Below are 14,789 nucleotides of genomic sequence, written 5' to 3' on the forward strand. Positions count from 1 at the left end.
CGTGGCGCTCTGTTTACAGGAAACTCATCTCAATGACAATCATACACAGATCTTACGTCGTCACCAAGTTTTTAGGAAGGATCGCCTTTCCCCCACTCCTACCGGTGGTGTTGCAGTAGTAGTGCAGAATGGAGTGGTGTGTGCTCAAGTATCTCTTCAAACACCACTTGAGGCAGTGGCAGTTCGTGTCCTCTTTGATCGCCTCATCACCATTGTATCGCTCTACCTTCCACCTAACAGTCCATTGCATCTCCATGAACTCCAAGGCCTCGTAGATCAGCTGCCCAAACCTTTGTTAATCTTAGGTGATTTTAATTCCCACCATCCTTTGTGGGGAAGCTCTCGTCAGGATTCCCGTGGTGGAGTTATTGAACGGCTCCTATCGCTATCTGGACTCTTTCTTTTGAATAAGAGAGAACCAACCTTTTTTAGCTCTGTTCATAACACATTCACATCAATAGATCTTTCCATATCATCATCATCTTTACTTCCATGTTTTTCGTGGAAGGTTTTAAATAATCCTTTTGGAAGCGATCACTTCCCCATAATTTTAGAAACAGTTATACCTCTTCCTTCGCTTTCGACCCGCCTTCCAAGGTGGAAGTTTGAGAAGGCCGACTGGGCTCTGTTTGGTTCAGAAGCTGTGTTTGATTCCTCTTTATTTACTAGTATGTCTGCAGAGGAAGCGACAACTTTTGTCACTGAATGTTTAATTAATGCTGCTGCATCGTCTATCCCACAAACCTCTGGTAAGCTCCCCAGGAGATGCAAACCCTGGTGGAACGATGAGTGTACAGCCACTCGAAAGAAACAAAATAGGGCTTGGGGAATCTTCCGCCGATACCCGACGCCTCTTAACTTGATAGGATTTAAAAAAAGCAGAGCCAAGGCTCGATGGACGAGAAAACAAGCCAAAAAGACATCGTGGGTTAAATATATTTCAGCCCTAAATAGCTTTGTACCGTTAAAAGAAGTGTGGGACCGCCTGCAGAAGGTCCGAGGAGATTACCAATCCTTTCGAACTCCTCTCTTTTCCTCCTCCTCTGTATCACTCAAAGATCAAGCAAACATCCTTGGTGAACATTTCCAGCTTACCAGTAGTTGCTCAAATTTCAGCCCAAAGTTTAAGAAATTCCAGTCTATTGCTGAAAATCAGTGAATTTCCATGTTAGGGTCTGCCACTGTTTCATACAACAAACCATTCACTATGGGTGAGCTCAAAGTAGCACTTGCTACAAAAAAGCAGGCTGCACCAGGCCCAGATAAAATTCATTATGAAATGCTTAGACACCTGTCCCCTGAATCACTTTGCCATTTGCTGGCGTTTTTTAATCACTTACGGAAACAAGCTGCATTCCCTCAGTGCTGGAAATGTGCTCATGTTATACCTCTCTTGAAACATGGAAAAGATCCCTCTGTCCCCACAAGCTACCGCCCCATCGCACTCACTAGTTGCCTGGGGAAGACATATGAAAGGCTCATTAATCGGCGTCTTCTTTATTTTTTGGAGGCTGAGAACTTTTTTGATGTTAACCAGTGTGGATTTTGAGAGGGACGATCAACCACAGATCACTTGGTTCGTTTAGAAACCCTTATTCGTGAGGCATTTGTGCACCGACCACATTGTGTTTCGGTATTTTTTGATATGCATAAAGCATATGATACCGCATGGAGGTATGGAATCTTTCGAGATCTGTACAACTGCGGTGTGCGTGGTCGATTGCTTCAGTGCATACAAAACTTCCTAACCAAGCGAACCTTTCAGGTTCGCTTGGGTGGCACACTGTCAGATGTTTTTAGCCAAGAAATCGGGGTCCCTCAAGGAGGAGTTTTAAGCGTTACCCTTTTTGCTGTTAAGATTAACAGTCTTGGAAGGGTGATACCGCCATCGGTATCTTATTCTCTTTATGTAGACGACGTGCAGATCTCCTTCTCTTCATGTAACCTCTCCAGTTGTGAACGGCAACTACAACTCACTATCAACAGGATGAGCAAATGGGCGGATGAAAACGGTTTCAAGTTTTCTCCCGAGAAAACTGTTTGTGTTCCCTTTTCATTGCGCCGGGGTGTGTCTTTGGACCCCACTTTGCATCTCAATAACATAGACATATCTGTTCAACAGGAACACAAATTTCTTGGTGTAATCTTTGACAAGAAGCTTTCTTTTGTGCCACATTTGAAGAAGTTGAAACGTAAATACTTAAGTTCTTTAAATGTTCTCAAGGTGTTGTCCCGCATTTCATGGGGATCGGACAGGCGATGCCTCTTACGATTATACAACTCCCTGGTTCGGTCTCACCTTGACTACGGTGCAGTCGTGTATGATTCGGCACGATCTTCTACTTTGAAGATGCTGGATCCCGTTCACCACTTGGGGCTCAGACTTGCCTCGGGTGCATTTCGTACATCACCTGTGTTAAGCCTATATGCCGATACACATCAGATGTCGCTTGAGAAACGCAGACAGTACCTGAGTCTCTGTTATGCTTATCGGGTCTATTCTAATCCACAACACCCAGTTTACAGTGCCATTCATAGCTGCCGTTTCTCTCGACTTTTTGAAAACAAGCCGAGCATTGTACGGCCACTCAACTTTCGCATTCAGAATTTCAGTGCTTCCCTTCATGTCTCACTTCATGTTGCCGTGCTAAATTATAGGGACCGAGTTGCTCCTTGGGACGAAGTCCCAATCGTTTGCGACTGGACACTTACAAAATACAGTAAGCGGGCTACCTCCCCACGAGTTCTTCAACAGGAGTTCCTTTCATTACAGGAGACATATAGAGGTTACACTGAATTCTATACCGATGGGTCGAAATCCTCGTCTTTTGTTGGCTGCGCAGTATATTCTGGTTCCTTCATGAAATCTCTTCAACTTAACTGTGTGGCAAGCATCTTTTCTGCAGAGCTTTATGGCATTTTACTATCTGTTGATCACATACTAAAAAACAATATAAGGAAAGCTATTCTTTTTGTTGATTCTCAAAGCGCATTACTGGCTGTGTCCTCACTGCTCCCTACAAAGAATCTTCTTACTCTACATGTACGAGGTAAATTATATGGAGCTCTCCGACTCGGACATGACATAAAGTTTTGTTGGGTGCCGAGTCATGTCGGGATTCCAGGGAATGAGAAAGCCCATAGCTTGGCTGCATCTGCCAAATATTTAGAAGCAACTTGTGGATTACCTCATCAAGATTTGAAGCCGTTTTTGAAAAAAATCACTCTTGATGTCATGGCAGTTGGAGTGGGACAGAGAGTATGACAATAAGCTTCATGTCATCAAACCCATTTTGGTCCTGTGGGAGAGCTCGTTTCACAGGGAACGGCGTGTAGAGGTTCTGCTCTGCCGCCTAAGAATTGGCCACACACGCTTGACGCACTTGCACCTTCGTCGTGACGAAAATGTGAAGCTTTGTTCCCATTGTGGGAAAGGCCTTACAGTGTTACACATTTTATGGCATTGCCCTTTTCACCATCAGTTGCGCCGGTCTAGCTTCCCTGAACTTTTTAGGGGTTATCTTTCCTTTCATCCAATGTTTTTACTTAGTGACTGCCCTTTAGTGCCTTTTCACCGTGTTCTCGACTACCTAAAGAAAACTGGCTACCTACACCAGTTGTAATTTTTTTTATACTGTTATCTTAAACCGTTTTGTTTAGTGCCAGCTAAACAACATTGAATTGGCGCAATATGACCTCCGTTGTCAATGCGCCACTAAAACCCTAATCATCATCATCCAGCGTGAACGTCGCTTCTCGCTTGTCACGTGTCGCAAGTTGGTCGCGCTACTGGAAGTCGCAGGTGTAAATGTGCATGCGCGCATTTAGACTCGTTTCTACTGCTCCTTGTTCGCCCCCTCGCGGCGGGAATGCGAAGCGCTTCAGCGATCACGCTATACTCCAATCACCCTTAAGTAAAGTCCCACGCTCGTCATTAAATAGGCAAATTTTGATACACAAACCTAAGCTTCAGGAATTTACAAGACTGTTGATTCTTTTGAAAGTTCATTATGAATACGTAATGAAGGTCATATGACCCTTATATTTCCTCCTGAAAGCGTTGTAGGTTTTTAGTATATTCTAGAATTATTACCGTTGTGACTGTTTTCAGCCTATTTTCAGGCAATTCTGAAATTAGCGTTACTCACAAGTATTTCTTGTCGGAGGTGTTTATGTATGACAAGACACCAATGCTTACCTTGTGGATCATAATTTCGACGAAACTACATCAAATCAATACTAGAAGATTGTTGAGTTTTACTTTGCAAGTGGGAGACTATCTAATTTATCGACGGATCTGCACGCTGCTCGGAAGGAAAAGTCTCGCGGGAAATAGGAGCGATTTAGGCTGTGCTGTTTGTGTCAGGTAAAACTGTACTAGTGTAAAGGGGGAGTGAACATCGAGAGAAGCCATTAGCGTCTTGATGTTTTCGCCTACTTTCGTAGACGATATTAAAATCGTACTCTTTGAGTTTTAGCGTTCATCGTCCGAGGCGTCCGGTTAGGTCCTTAAGGAATGCAAGCCAGCACAAAGAGTGGTGGTCGGTGACCACTTCAAAGTGCCTTGCGTAGAGCTATGGTCGGTATTTTATATTAGCACGAACTACGGCAAGAGCTTCGCGCTCCGTGGTCGAATAGTTCCGCTCAGGTTTGGTCGAAGACCGGCTTGCATGAGAGATAACTTGTTCGTCCGGGCAATATTTTGGTAATTGTAATAGCACTGCGGCTAGGCCAAAGCCGCTTACATCAATTTGAATAATTGTGGTAGCAAAAGGGTCAAAGTGGTGAAAAATTGGCGGAGTTGCCTGTTGGGTAAATGTATGATATTGATTGGACCATTGAAGCAGCCTGTAGTTTTGCAGTAATTGATTGAGAGGACTTGCGATTTCGCCGAAGTCACGAAAAAAAGGACGAAAGTATGAGCAAAGGCCAATAAAATCTTGAAGTCGTTTAGTGTTTTAGGGCTTGGGGAAGTCGGCCACTGCTCAAATTTTGTCAGGATCTGGGCTGATCCTTATGGCCTCTACAATGTGACCGAGAACCTTTCTCACCTCAGCAGCAAATCGACATTTGTGGTGTTGAGCTTGGGACCGGTATTTCGAAGACATAAAATATCTTCTGAAGGTCAGGTGAAGTGACCGTCGAAGTTTTTTTCTAGAAAATTATAATGCCATCCAATTAACATAAACACGTTTTACACTTAAGACCTCTTAGGGCAGAGTCAATCATGACTTCAAAGGTAGCCGGTGCGTTACAGAGCGCGAAAGGCATTACGTTGAATATATATAAACCATGCGGTGTGGTAAAAGCTGCTTCTGGTTTGCTCTGTGCGGCCACCGGTAACTGGCAATAACCAGATCGCAGAAGCAAATAAGTAACCGACCCATGTATCCAAAACGTCATCTATGCGGGGCATCGGATGGACGTCCTTTTTCTTAATTTTGTTTAAAAGTCTATAATCTACACAAAGCCGCAAGCTTGCGTCTTAACTCGGACAACGAATGATGACCAATCACTTGAAGATGGTCGAATGAAACCTTGTGACAGCATTTCTGCTTCACGACTTTCAATGTATTTCCTTCTGATAAGAAGATAGGATATGGTTTATGGCAAATAATCTCTTCAGTGTCTTTGAAAGGGCGGTGTTTTGTTTGGCAGCAATGTCGAAATGTTGTACGGGATATATCAAAAACATTGCGGAACTGCGCAGCATAGAGAAAAGTCGTTCCCGTCGCTTTGGCTCCGGCGTGGACGACAGGGTTCTAGTAGCAAAGAGGGTGGTGAAATAGTGGGTCTGTTCGCTAGTTCCGCAGATGATGCTGGTGCATCATTAGGTAGGTCTGGTAAACGCCCTTTCCTTGCTCATCCGAGTGACTGCCCTTTTCGAAGAGCTACAACGTGTGGGTTGGTACTATGAAAAGCTAGCCAACCGGCTCTATTTTTGATAGTGGCTACGGCGTAAAGAGGAAGTAATCCCTTTTGCACTAGAGGTGAACTGATGGCTTCAAAAAGAACATCTCCAGCGATATTTGTTGAAGGAAATATTTTAACGAAGGTGGTCACATTTGGGAGTAGTTCGACATCAGAAGTTAGACATAGTTTAACTGTATGTGTATAAGTTTGTATCTTCGAAAATTCGCTCGAAAGGTGTAGTTCAGAAAGACCACAATCAATTAACGCTTCGCTAGGCTGAAGGAAATTGCACCCATGCACTTTGATAGAAGAATGAACTGAACGTTATAGAAGGCGTCTGCGATAGAAACGCGAGCAGTACACACCGATGAAGGGTGAACGATGTCGGTGTCCGCTTCACGAATGAGGCCCTGTGCTGGGGGGCTATGTTGCGCTTTTTGCACTCCCAGGAGACTAGGGAGAAGGAAGTGACGTCAACAACGCAGCAAATGCAGATTGGATGTTGACTTTGTTTTCTTGTGTCAACATCCAATGTGCGTTTGCTGTAGTCGTTGACGTCACTTCCTTCTTCCAAGTCTCCTGGGAGTGCAAAAAGCGCAACATAGCACCCCAGGTGTGCGCACTTTACGGACTTGTTTGCAGACGTCTTCTCTCATTACGCAAACAGTTGCACCTGAGTCAATAAGTGCGAAAAATGTGTGACTGTCGAGGAAAACGTTGATGTAGTTCCGTGCAACGAGAGGGTTGTATGGATGATAAACTGAGGCAGTTTCACCTCTGGGAACTCTGCAATCTAGTTCTCCGTTGGCGACCTTACTGGAAGGGTGGATGCAGAAAGCATCGGTGAAGATGAACGGCGATGAAACGGCGAAAGAGACTGCCGTTGGTAGTAGGCGAACGCCGCAGATGTGTGAAAACCGTGATGCAGGCCCGTGCGACGATTTCGGCTATGGGACGAACGGCGTGGGGGCTCGTCAAAGTTGTATCTTGATGCTCGTGACTACGGTCGTTCCTTGTCGCAACGACGTCGTCGGCAGTAACGTGCGATGTGTCCTAGCACGCCAGAGTAATAGCAGTGCTCGTCCCATTCCGCGAAAAAGCGGCGGCGTTGTGCCCGAAAGATGGCCACACCAATACGTATCAAGCACGAGCCGCTCAAGGTCAAAGTGGACGTGCCTCAGAAATAAAACACGAAGAAAGGCACAGAAAAGGAGTTGCATCGTCATGGAAGCCGTTGAGCCGGCAGGGACGCCGCTCCTGGGCAGTGAGAAAGCGTCATGTCACCGCCGGAGGGCAATGTAAAAAAGGAAGGCGTCGCACGCTCCTTGTAGGAATGCTCATGCGTGTATGTCTGCTTTCGCATTCCTACGCGTAAGCAATCTTAAGTATACTCGTCGTGTTTTTAGTTTTTGTGTTCTTTTTTCCTTCTTCTCTCCTACCTCACTTCTATTTATTTGTGACGTTTAAAATTATGAAATTTAGAAGCTTGGTAAACGACATTTTTATGATGTTTAATAACGGAATTCGTAAAACATGTCTTAAGGTGAGAGCCTTACTTGTCCCACTGAGCGAAAGAGCGTCGAATTGACCGATCAAGATACGATGGAGCGGCCCGCGCCCCTCAATAGGCGCCCATACCAGTCCCATTACCTCGGCGTCGTCCTCTAAAAGCTCTAAAAATTGCAAAACTTGATGTGTGTACTAAGTAACATACGAGCATACTATTTTAAAAATATTCTACACCTCTAACCCGTTTAAAAAAACCATGAAGGCAATTTAATGTTTTTTTTTTTTTTTTAAGAAAAAGGTGTTTTCGGGAGCTTTGGGGTCCTGGCATGCCACACAATTTTCTCTAGTACGTTGTGACTCTTCTGTACCTGCAAATAAATTTGCGAAACCGAAACAAACATTCAGATTTCTTCCCTTTTTCGCCTCTGGAAAGAGAAGTGACGTCAGGGAGCACTGTCGGCATCGGTAGGATTTAGTGCACACTCAGTGTGGTTCCCGTGGTTCGCTCGAGTGCACGGCGGTCTGTGAAGAAAACCTGGAAGAAATGGAAGACAACGCCGCGCTCTCCTCAGACGCGGGAACTTCATGTTTTTACCCAGACTCCAGCTGACGTGAAGGTGCTGCTCAAAGTCTTTTGGTCGGAAATGCAACGAACAAATCCTAACACCGTTGTCCACAGCTCTAGGCAAGACGACGGCGCGCAACCAAATGGTGCGCATTGCTGCATCGGTCGGCAGTTTATGCAAACTAACGTCGCCCGATCGACCGCACGTATTTAGCCGACCTTTCACGCAACCTACTACGGCACATAAACGCGGCATGATTGGTGATACACCAGTTCGCAAAGCGAACACGAGACGACGCACGCAACCAAAACCAAAAGTCCGCCGCCCCCGGCGCTCGTACCTTTTTCTTGTTACGCGCCCGAGGTAGCAGTGCGGGATGCGTTCAACCAGTGACGAAACGGAGGGATCGCTTCAGATTATGCTTTTATACACGGTATGAAACCTATTAATTCCGAACTACAACTTCAAAGGGTTATCCAATGTTTAAATAAACTTTTTCATCACATCACACCACCGAAATCGAAACCAAGAGCTTGTCTATCGTTTGCACCAATCGCCAGATGAGGAGCCCGTTGTCGTCACGCTTCGACGGCGCACTTTAGTTCATCTTTCTGCCGCCGCCTCGGTGGGGTCTCAGGCATCATTCCCGGCGCTATTATTACCGCGCCTGTTTGCTCGATTAATGCGGCACCCAAACTTTTGTTCGCGCTAGAACTTGATCAACAGTATCTGAGACGTGCCTGACACCCATTTCAATCGTCGAACTAAACTTGGAAACTGCCTTCATGGTCCCTTTAAAGGGGCGATGCAACAATTTTGGTACTTTTCGCAAATACCGCTTAGAACGGATCCCTGACGTTAATGACCAATGAAACACGCGTTCGTTTTTCCCCCCACGCAATAGAAGTTCCAGAAAAGAAAAATTAAAGAAAAGCGAGCAGCGTTCACTCCCTCAACTTGCCGCCAGAACAAGTTGCCAGATGATCTGGAGCCGATTATATGCCGGCAAAGTTGATCATAGCCACGCGCTGGGGTTGGCAAACACAGGACACGCGCTAAGTTCCAGACATTGTTATGACTCGCCTTTTGTCGCCGTTGCAGCGACTGGACACTGGCGACTATCCAAATGCTTCTCGAGGTGGTCATTGTCTCGACCTCAAATCGAGTGCCCACGCAATGCTCTGGTCCAATCTATGAACCGCATTCAACTGTCGTCATTGGGGTGTACTGCGATTCCCACGTTACGTCATCAAATTTTGCAAAGGAGAGATTGAAAGAAAATGGTCGCTTTTGTCCTTGAAATTACACCTCAACAAAGGAGTTTCTTGTCCAGTGGTATTGCGTGCGAGTATCCTTGAGTCCCGGTAGTGCCAGTAAGCTCGTGTAAAGTGAAATAACATTTCAATTGAACATCGTTGTACCGCCCCTTTAAACAGACACGGTTCTCAAAAACACATCTTTAAGTGTCTGACATTTTTATTTAACACATTAATTACATTGTGAGACACATTTAGCGGTGGGAGTGAGACCGACATTAACGTCTATAGCAAGGCGTTGACTCCAAAACAGAGATTAGTATCGGTACCCCCGATTCTAAACCAAAACCGAACGGTCGACAAGGGTACAAACACACAGGTCTCAATCTTTATGAGTGAAGCAAAGAGATGAGTTAGAGATGCGCTTGTCCGTGTCTACTCGCTTGAGATTGTCCCTTGTGTAGCGCAAAAAAACTTATAGAATGCATCATGACCGAACCAGGCCAACAAGTTTTAATTGAGCTCAGAGACGTGTGTGTTTGTCCCCTTGTCGTCTGTTCTTCTCCGGTTTAGAACAATGTGTAACCTTAACGAGCTCGCCTGCTTTATAAATTTGGTTTCTGCTTCGCTCCTGACTAAAGAAAAAAACTGCCACGCACTCAATTGAACGCTAAACACATTTGTTGTTTCCAGGAGAGAAGTTCGACCTGCCTGCATACTACTCTACCTACCTCGTAGTGGCGGGAATAATTTGGGTCGCTCACAAAAGCCAGCACACCACGAGGCAGGCCCAGCCACTGCTATACCAAAACGTATATCCAACCCTCACCGCCATTTTGATAAACGAGTGGCGCCACCTATAATCAGTTAGAGTCGCGGATGTCACGTGACATTTTGGTGTCACGTCACGCGGCAGCGTCAAGTCACTGGGTAAACTTTCCCTCAAGCTTTAGTGGGCTACAAGTACCAAGCGCCACGTCACATCTGTCAGTGACGTTAAGCCTCCATTTAGTAACTCCCCCGAACCAAAAAGACAAACAAAAAACAGGTTCTTGCGTTAGACAGATAACACCAGTAGTGGTAATATTAATTTCGCTCCACACGCTTCACACGTAAAACAAAACCAGTCAATAAAGGTACCCTCAGGTGACGTAGCCTTTGTGCTTATTTGCTTTGCGATTAGCTCTAATACCCTCCATAGAAAACAAGCTCTCACAAACAATTTTATCTTGCCAGCATCTCAGCTTGCTCATGAGTATAAATGATTACAATAATATAACGCCTCACTTTTTGCTATCGAAGCATAAGATTATATAGTATTGCGAAATGAAAAATGAGAATCGTTGCTATTCTAGGTATTTATTGTTTTGAATTCCCTATCGTTAGCTTGGCTTGAACTATGCCCTTTAAGGCCGCTTCACGCTAATTCCTGCAGCTCATGTTAGGAGTGAGGCCCTACGTCAAGGAGGTTTTATGAGTCAGTCTTACCTTCAGAGAGGGTGTCCGTGTTTCATTTCTAAACGCATTTTATACCTTCCGTTAAAGGACTCGAAAATCTTTATGCACTGACGAGTTTTCCGAACAACCAACAAGCTCTCAGAATTGAACTGACAAGATCTGACCGAAGGTGGGAAAGGACAGTTGTGCACTATCACAAATTTCACGTCGGCTCCAAAGGGGAGACGTACAAGCTGACCATCGACGAGTACGACGCTACTAAAGGTAGGTATCGGTTCTGCCGGTTAAACTTTCTAAACATATCATGCAAAGAGTGTGTGATGGCGCGTGTTATTGTGCGCTTTTCCCGCGGGGAGCAGGACCTCTGCGGCTCTGCCGACAAACCGAAAGCAGGAAACGAGTCCAAAATGAGTGTTTTCGAGAGGCTGTAAATGCTGCGCGTTCCTTTTATATTTCAAACTGGGTCCATTTTCTGTGATTTCAGACGGTGCCCAGCAACTCTCTAACTAAATAAAATTAAAATCACAAACTTAAATTTAATTACCCATATATAACTAATTACCTATGTTATCGCAAACGTTAATGATTGTTCTGTATGTACCCTTTGAAGAGACTAGTTTGTCATCAAAATCTTCTGTGTAACGTGTAGTTTTGCATGAACAATTTGACCCATGTTCCGCGAAACACGCCGATATTTTCTACCTTTTATGAAATGCGAAAAATAATGTGCTATAACATGTCTGACCAGAGTGACATGGGGTTTGAGCTGCAGCCAGAAATACAAAACTCCAGAGAGCCGCAGAAAAAACAAAAGTGGGGGCGTGGCTACTTTTAACAAGAAACAATATCGAGGGAACAGACCTTTCCAAAAGGGTCAATACTAATTGTCGACTACAAGAAATAACACCAGGCGGCAGTACGTTTCTTCAGCGGCTAAGCAATATTGCCACAAATGACAATTGATGAGTCGATGAAAACTGAAGCAAACTAAACGTTTAGCGGGGCGAGCTTGGGCCCAAGACCATAGCCTCCTCTATACTACAACGCCTGGAAGTTCGGCGACGGAGCCATAGAGTGCCTGGTCGCAGATTTGGAGCGCGAGGATCTGTTAGCACAGACCTTCAAAGAGCCATTTTTCAGGAAGCTTGGACGTCAGCACTAAGCTTTTACAGCGGCAAGGACCAGAAACACACTTGTTCGCTCGTCAGAAGTGTGTTTCGGCGTCTCGCCGCAGCGGGGTGCCCGTCACGTAGCTCTCGTCTCATCCGTTGTTTGCCGCTCCACCTTTTCCATTTCGGCAGCCGGTTCTCGTGCCGACTCGCCAGGCTTTGTCAGTATATGAGGCTACATCAAAACAATCTAGAAAGAGAAAGAGGCTAGCGTCGCAGGCGTCGATGGCGGCGAAACAGCAGGCTCGAACTCTGCGACGAGACCAACTCCTCTTGCAAGGCCGAGTCTTTTATGTGCCCACGTGGGTTTCTGGAATATTCGACGTAGAATGTTCGGCGCGTAGAACCATAGCCTCCTCTATATTGACAATACCTGGCAGATCGCCATGAGACACGGCCGCCGAAAGGCAAAGGTAGAGCGGCAGACAACGAATGAGGGGAGAGTCATTTAATGGCCGCTCCGCTGCGGCGAGACGCCGAAACTCGCATCTCCCGTGCTATGGAATGTCCGCTCGTACTCCTCGCATTCCTCACGCGTCCTCGCCACTGCAAAAGCTGTGCGCTCACTAACAGCTTCCCTGAGAAATGCTCTGTGCTACCAGATCCTCGCGCTCCAAATCTGCGACCGGGTGCTCTATGGCTCCGTCATCGAACTGCCAGGCTTTGAGAGTTTAGAGGAGGCTATGGCAGAACATTCGTACCTCGATCAGACGACAAGGCTCTCGAACTTACGAGAACACTAAATTGAAAGAATAAATAAAAGACGCTTCGCTCTCAGAAATCGAACCCGGGGCCTCCGCAGGAGAGTCAAGCACGGTAACCATTTGGCCACGCACGAACTCGCACGGCGACACGCGTGGCAATATTGAACCATGCATTCATTTTTGCTTTGCGGTTGATGAAGCAACCAGCCGCTGCCCCTGACGCCCGTTAGGCGTATAAGGTTCGTAATTATTTCTGAACAATAAAGAAAGCAGGGTTCACTGGACACATCTATGTGCCGAAATTCAGTCCAGCTGTATATAGGCAGTGTAGCAGATCACTGCCAAGACAATTAACTTTATTTTTTTTTAATTGTAAAGCTTTTTTTTTTTTTTTGGGGGGGGGGGGGGGGTTCACAGAAAAAGGGGGAAGGCTTGCTGGGGGGGGGGGGGGGGAAGGGGGGGAGCCTGGAGCCGCAGTTGGTCCCGCGAGGAGCCGCAGTTTGGTCACACCTTTGTTATAATGTTAACTCTTGGCTGTCGATTCTTTCCTGCTTTTGCTTATCATTTAGTTCAACTACAGATATTCGTAGTGACTGGTATATTTGAAGCTCCAGCCCGATTTTTGACATGGATTATTGACACTTTAAGTACTTTTTGAACTAGCCAGACTAAACGCCTTTTAGAAATACCCAGGCTGTAGCCTTCCCATCATGATATTTGTAATCTCTCAATTTAGATTAGCGATTGAGAAAGCAGCGTATGAAAGTTGTGCCAAAACCAACAATAAAATTTTCCCGTGTTCTCCAGCAGTGTGATGTCACATGTTGTATTACTTGGAAGTCGAGCAGACGGTCTAGAACGACACGAGCGTTTTTGTTTTGTTTTTCGTTCGCCGATGGGAGCTTCCCCAGTTTTGATTCCGCACCACCAAACGGGTACAAACTGTGCTGCCCCCATTTATTAACAATGTATAGATGTATGGATGATAACGGCTGTACCTTTGTAACGGGCGGTAGCTTGTTCCACCTAGTGTCACGTTCTCGACGTCACATTTTCAGCGCTGCGAATCTCATTGTGAAGCCTAAAGCGGGTTTCACATGCAGCGGTTTTGGCCCTAAAGCGGCGCGAATTCTGCCGTCGCGGCGCTCCTGCCACTGAATTGCTGGTGCTGGCCAGAGCGCCGCGACGGCAGAAATCGCGCCGCTCTAGGGCCAAAACCGCTGCCTGTGAACTAGGCTTTAAACTTTAAAATTCTGCAACTCCACAAAAAGGTATTGTGACTTGTAATTTAGGTTACTAATTCGGCTGTGTCAATTAATGTGTTGAACCAATTTTGGGGCAAATCAGTTTGGACGTGAAGAAGTGCCTTTTGCGTCCACTGACGCAATAAAATGTTTCTAGATGTTTTCCTATAAAAGAACGTATTACTTTATATTTGCCGCTTGCGAGTATATTATAGTGCAAGAGCCGTCAACAACGTTGCTTGGTTCGTGCTGGTTTTTGGCAGGCACACGTTACGACGCGTTGTCCTACCACAACGGATCCGTGTTCTCCATCAAGACGGGCAGTCCCGATCGAGACGGGTGCTACGGAGCTCTAAGTGGTGGTTGGTGGTTCAAGAAATGCACCGAGGCAAATCTTAATGGACGTAAACTCCCCATCGTTTTACCAACAAAGACCCTCGGTATTACCTGGAACATAAAAGGAGACATGGATTCCTACTATTACCCCTACCAGAAGGTGGAGATGAAGATCAGGGACGCCGATTTTGGTTTCTGCACGGGCCGTCGCAAATTCTAATTTATATTATTTCTGATCCTTGCCCCGGTGCAAAACAAAAGCAAGAAAAAAAAGAAACAAAGAAAACAATTAGTTACGCAGGAGACGCTATTTACTTTATGCTTCGTGAATGTCTTGCTTTTTGACTTGTCTCTGCAAATCTTTGAAATAAAATATTACTGGTCGAGAATACAGCTCGCTTATCGTGGCTCTCCCCGGCTGCCGCTAAGGTTTAACTCCAAAGCGGCGCACACCACTGCTGATACATCTTAAGAACAGTCGCTGCAGACACAGTCCGATGCCTTCCTTATATATGAGGGTCTCGTCACACTGGTCAAATAAAAGCCGTTCTTAGGCATGTTAAAATAATACATATGCACAAACCCCAAACGCTTGAAACATGATTGAGGCAGGACCGCCAATAATTCTGAAATC

General features: G+C 45.7%; 1 pseudogene; it reads left to right on the plus strand.

The window, feature by feature from the left end:
- LOC8030684 overlaps nucleotides 1–14,375 on the plus strand; it is a 44,272-nt pseudogene extending 29,897 nt beyond the window's left edge.
- The last annotated feature ends 414 nt before the right edge of the window (nucleotides 14,376–14,789 follow it).

Source organism: Ixodes scapularis, unplaced genomic scaffold (assembly GCF_016920785.2).
Source record: "Ixodes scapularis isolate PalLabHiFi unplaced genomic scaffold, ASM1692078v2 PGA_scaffold13__105_contigs__length_92229423, whole genome shotgun sequence".
NCBI classification, from domain to species: Eukaryota; Metazoa; Arthropoda; class Arachnida; order Ixodida; family Ixodidae; genus Ixodes; species Ixodes scapularis.